The following is a 6,000-nucleotide window of genomic DNA, read 5'->3' as shown; positions in this document are numbered from 1 at the left end:
AAAGGGCATGTTTCCAAAGATGACTTCTCCAGTAACAAGGTAACTAAAAGGCTCTTATCAATAACTAGAAGATAGAACCCTTCTCACAGTGGAATGCAGGTCAAACCTGACTCAGATAAAACAAATGGAATGGGCAGGCTGGGGGGGGGGGGGGGGTTTGAGGGAGGTAAGGCTTTTCCCTCTACATGTTCCCTTCTCCACTAGAAGGCACTGAGATTAGGAAGAGCACAAAGGAAAGAAGATGGAAGAGAGCCACACACATCATGTTGATTGATCTCCTTTCACAGTAATGAAGGATTAAAGAAACCAATTGACAACTTTGTTAGCGAGTTACCCTTAATCAGCTGATAAAGGGATACAGAGTGACCTGCAAACAAATCAAGTCCGCCTACGGGGTTGGCCAGACATTGTTCAAATGAGTAGTGGCACTGTTTCATTAAGATTACTTGGTTAATTCAAAAAATAGACAAAAGTAAATAAATATTAATGTATAAAATGTGCCTAACACTCCAGCTGCTTGTATAAGGCAGTTTAAAAATACACACAAAGTAAAAACTGACTCGCTGTCAACATATAACTATCACTGAACTCCCTTCCCCAGCAACACAAGCCCATCTTCCTGCCATCTCCATGCAGCCCTAGTCACTCCCCCCTCAGAAAAAGCCTAGGAGAAGAGATTTCTTGCAACATGTTTTGAAGACCAGCACATCTGGGTTTCTTCAGACCACAGGGTCAATTTATTCCAGAGCTGAATGACCTCCACTAAAAAAACCCTACCCCAAACCCCATAAAAAACATATCTGGGACTACAGGCTTCTGAATCCTAATTGGTATCAAGTGTAGAGCTCTATCTCCAAGGTAAGGAAAAGACCAAAATCATACCAGTACCATACAGCATCTTCAGCTGCAACAGACTCCAAAGCAATTTGTAGATGGGGAGCCCACCTTTCAAACTTGGGCACACAGCTAGTGCCCTCACTTAGGTGGCAAGTATGAAAACTGGACCCTGTGTGTATGGGGATCATTTAGCCCACCACTGAAAAGCAGCTGCTTCTGGGATGGAAATGCAGCAGATATGCTGCACCAGCAACACTCTGCCATCATATTTATAGGAGAAGTGAAGAGTAACTACAGTAATGCAATTGAAATTCCAGGGGCAAGTGTAGTAAAGAAGGTAAAGCTGGAATTTGTCCAGGATACCACAGTTAATACCCCTACTCTTGTGGGAATCTCAGGAGCACCCAGACCACCAGGTTTGGGTGGGTAGCATTGTGTCGACAGGCCAAACCTGAGTGGTGCTGCGACCAGACACATGAGATTACAACGCCCCTCACTCAAATTTAGCCTGGCTGTCCCCACCACAGGCTAAATTTGAATGAGTGGCGTTATGACCTGGCAATGCCACCCACTCAGATTTGGTCCTTGCAATGTGAGTGCAGGGTGGGTGAGGGGAGCAACCAGAGCCACAGCCGAGATCGTAAGGAGCCACCCTCGCCCAGGACTGGAGCAAAGCACTGAAGCCAGGGGGTGCGGTGGGGGGTGCCAGTGCCAGTGAGTGGGCAGGAAGGTTCCAGGGGTGGTGGATGAGGGGCTGGGACCTTAGTTGCTGGTGGACTAAGGGTTTGTGGGGAGTGTTGGTGGGCACTGGGGGGATATTGGGAGGCGGTGGGGTGAGTTGTGGGGGGAATGGAGGATTTTGGAGGGTGGTGGGGTTGGGGGCTGGGATGTTGAGGTGAATGGGGCATGTTGGGGGCTCTGCCAGTGGGGCTGAGGTGCTGGGGGCTGAGGTGAGCAGGATGTATGTCAGGGCTGCTGGGATGTGTTGGGGATGTCAGGATAAGTGTGGGCAGGTGGAGGGCTATGGGGGTATATGTGGGAGGGCATTTGGGAGTCTGTGGGGGGTGGGCTGGGGTACTGTGCAGCCCCTGTTCATGCTCTGCAGGGCTGGCAGCAGCTGGAGCAGGGCTAGAGCGGGGTTGTAGTGCTGCTCAGGTTTGGCCCACTGCCCTGCCATAATAACGGGGAAGGGGCAGCTGAGCCAAATTTGAGGTGGGGGCACCCCAATTTGCACAGGACCCCAAAATTCTTTCATACAGCACTGATATCAATCAGTTGGTTCACCATTATTACTTCCTGGGATTTCCTAGCAGTACTAACCCAACTCTTTTTAGCTTGAGGTCCATCAGTATCCTATCTAACAAGACTTGTATGCAACTCTATTGCAAATCTAGCAACAACAAAAAACAGTGGTTGCCTGTACCTCTTTAAATGCAGCCAAATCTAGAGTTTCCTTTTTCACAGCTTACCAGCTTTAGGGTCTTTTTAAAATCACATGGATATGCTGCTATTTGCCTGAAGTGGGTATGTGCTTATTTGTGTTGGTTTCTGTTTTGTTTTCCAGGGGACCACGGTGTTATTCCAATTTTACACTAGTGCAACTCTGCTGCTAACAATGGCATTACCCCAAGCCAGTAAGGCGGGGTGACCCTACTTCTTTTCCATCTCAATTCTCAGAAAAGGGACACAGGCATCTTCTCTCTCCTCAAGATCTTCCACTTGCCTCATGCCATTTGTTATAGGAGGGGGTTAGCAGGACATGCATTTCAAAATAAAATCTTAGATTTTAAGGCCAGAAGGGACAACTAGATTGTCTTGTCTGGCCTCCTGCATAACACAGCCCAGAGAATTTCAGCCAGGTACCCCGGTACTGATCCCAACAACTACATTAAATACATCTCAAATACAAAGGGGGGAAAAGGTGCTTACATCTGACGTGCTAAAAAACAATGAAAATCCATGTGCTTAAATATTTGTTCAAATGCTCAATCTGGAATCCAGTATCATATTTCTTCCCCGTACACAGAAATCAAACACAACTGCACATTATGGAGAAGCCAAAAATGACAACACAGGGAGGTGCAGTTGCTTTTCCAACTCCACTCAATAACAACACAGGGCTTTTTAAAAGAATTTTGACAAGTTCTCTACACTGCTAGGAGGAAACCAATGTAAAGGTAAGAGCTAATCACAGCAGACCCAAGCCAAAGGACAACAGTCAGTTCCAAACTTTCTCAAAGTTTGCAGGTGCTCAGCTCAAGAGTTTTTGTCCAGGCCCTCTGGCATATTCTGCCTTGTGTCATTCTCATCTTAGCAAGACTAAAGCCATTTCCCCACTTTGCACACTGATGCTGAGCAAGCAAAAACTAGCACGTGAATGTGGCCCAAATACATTAATCCAAGCAAAGGCTAAGCCTGTTAGAAAAGGATGCTTTATAAACAGGTCACAGAGGAAATACAGAAATTGCCCACACCAGAATTATAACTCCAAATGATTGGCTTTTCACACCTGACCTCAAATACCCCTGCAAAATAAATTCCCGATCAGCACAGGCAGGATAGCTCTTTTCCTCTTTATCAAACAGCAGCAACAACAACAACAAAAAACCACAGCATAAAGGGCAAGGAGAGGATTCTTTTATTGAACTAATTAAAAGTAAAATCCAACATGGACATTCAAACAATTGATAAACTACAATCCTTCAAATGATGATGTTACAGAAGAATTCTGAAAATATCCTAGATAGACCACATAACCAACCAAAAAAGTATAGAGATAATTGGAACTCAGTCACCGGACCTGGGGAGAGGGCCAAGGAGCCCCTCCCAACACAAACACTTTTTAACAAAAGAAATACATGCACTGTAGAAAAAACATGATTGTACTCTTAAGGACCAAGATGCACTACCAGATCAGATGCATTCCTAGATATCCACTGCAATCCTAGATAATTGCATGATCAAAATTGCATTAAGTTTACATTTTTTGCTTAATAGATATTGTATTGCTTCTGTCTGCTACAGCCTGTTCGTGGTGTTTGTTAGGATTTCTAAAAATATAAAATATATTTTTTATTTTATTTTATTTTTTATAAAACATAGAAAAATCATTTCATATGGTAGCTCTTCTATGGGGACACGTTTACCTTCTTTCAAAGTTGTTTGTTGTTGTTATTAATTTTGCTGATGCCTTTTTCTAAGGAGATGTACAATTTAGGATTACAATTGTTAAAATATACATTATGTATAAACAAGGACAATTTGATTGTAATGTTACAGAATTGCAAGTTACAGTTCAATAGTAAAAAATAATAATAATGCAGTATTAATAGTGGCTTATATGCAATAACATGATAAATGTAAGTGAAGTACAAAAATAAAATGCAGTCCCGATGTTTAGAACTAAAGTTGTCTTCTTTTCTTTTGTTTGTTCATACTATAATTATGCCTTAAATATTATAATATGGCTACATTTTGTATTCTGGGTATTTATGTTACAGTTGTACTCTGTGGGATATTTAAGTAGCACTTTAATTCCCCCTGCCACTCTGGCCTTGCCCTCCCCTCAACCTTCTACAAAGGTTCCGATGCCCTTGAACTCAGTCAATGCAATGTAGTATCCTGGTGGACCAAAAGGACTGTTCATCCACAAAGAGATAAGCAGAGGATCATACAGAATGGGCTACCATAAGTGCAAACCTCCAGGAATGGAAATGCCACATAAGAAGGAAAAAGTAAAATCGACCACAGCCTCAGAGAATCCCAGTCTCTCCATGCAAGGGGCAGAAGATACAGATGACAATTCAAACTTTATAATCAAATTGAGGAACAGATCAAAGGGGGAAAAGATGGGAGGATAAAGTCAAGTGCGGGCTGGACTTTCTCTGTGTTTTGTTGCTGTGTCTGGAGCACAGCGAATGGAGGCTAAATCAGTCTGAATGAAACCAGAGAGTGAGCAGAAAAGACAAGCAACATAATAACCTGATCTCACTTTGCACTTCTACAGCATCCTCTGACTGACTAGCTCAAAGTGCATTAGACATTGATGAATTCAGCCCCACAACGTAATAGGAGATACGGAATTATTATTAGGCAAACAAGCCCTTTCCCCTTCACAGCCAATTAGCCATCAGGGGAATTAGCGATACTAGATAGGTCATTCCTAATATGTCAGGAAAGTCATAGTTTCTAACAGAGTCAAATGAGTAGCAAGAAAGTACAAAACAGATTCCAAAGAAGAAAACCATCCCCCGGATAATAAGAACCATAAATCACTGGCCTGGTGGAAAAGAGCTGGAGTATATAGCCACAGAGCTTGTTGGTACAGTACGTTTTAGAGATTGGTTTGCAACTTGTCTGAGCAGATCCTGGTCCATGTGAGATAGTTTCTCCCTCCTCTCCAATAGCACTTTATAGCTTCAGAATACTATGCAAATAATAACAAATCAATTAATACCTCTATCAACCCTTCAGGGTGGATAAGTGGATATTATTATTATAATGCCAACTTTTCAAATGGGGAAACTGACACAAGAAGTTAAATGACTTGCTCAAGGCCACCCAGAAAGCCAGTGGCAGAGCTAGAATTCAGACTGTGCCTAGCTCCCAGCCCCCTGCTCAGTCCATGCTGGCATACATACCTCCTGTCCTGCTTATTTTCTCTTAGTGATACTGTGTGGTTCTCCATTTAATTAAAGAATTGATTGGAAGAGAGAAAGGCATGTGTATGTTTCAGCCCTTTCTGCAAGTTTCATATTTTGCCATTGAGAGACATGAATAAAAAGTTACCGCATGAAAAAAGATGCAGAATAACTCTCCAGCATTGCATAAGCTTTAATCCTTTACAAACAAAACAGCCGCCGAGACCTTATTCAATCAGACTAATTGCATTTCTCTCTCCATACACAACCTGCAGATCCAAACCCAGAAGGCCAAAGTCAAACTTCAAAACGCACCACAGGCAACAGTGCAGCCTTCCAATGCCTTCTTATGCCAGCCTGATACGCTGAAAAGAATCTGTTTTCAAAGAGAGTAAACAGCCTCAAAGATGTTAATTACAAAGCAACTGCGGAGCTAAAGGAAAATGAGCTTGTAGCGAGGCGGTGGGATACCCCACAGCCCCGCTGAGGGCCGAACCTCCCCCAACACCAACGTGGGCAGAGC

This window comes from Emys orbicularis, chromosome 12 (assembly GCF_028017835.1).
Source record: "Emys orbicularis isolate rEmyOrb1 chromosome 12, rEmyOrb1.hap1, whole genome shotgun sequence".
NCBI classification, from domain to species: Eukaryota; Metazoa; Chordata; order Testudines; family Emydidae; genus Emys; species Emys orbicularis.
Note: the sequence above shows the minus strand (reverse complement) of the source record.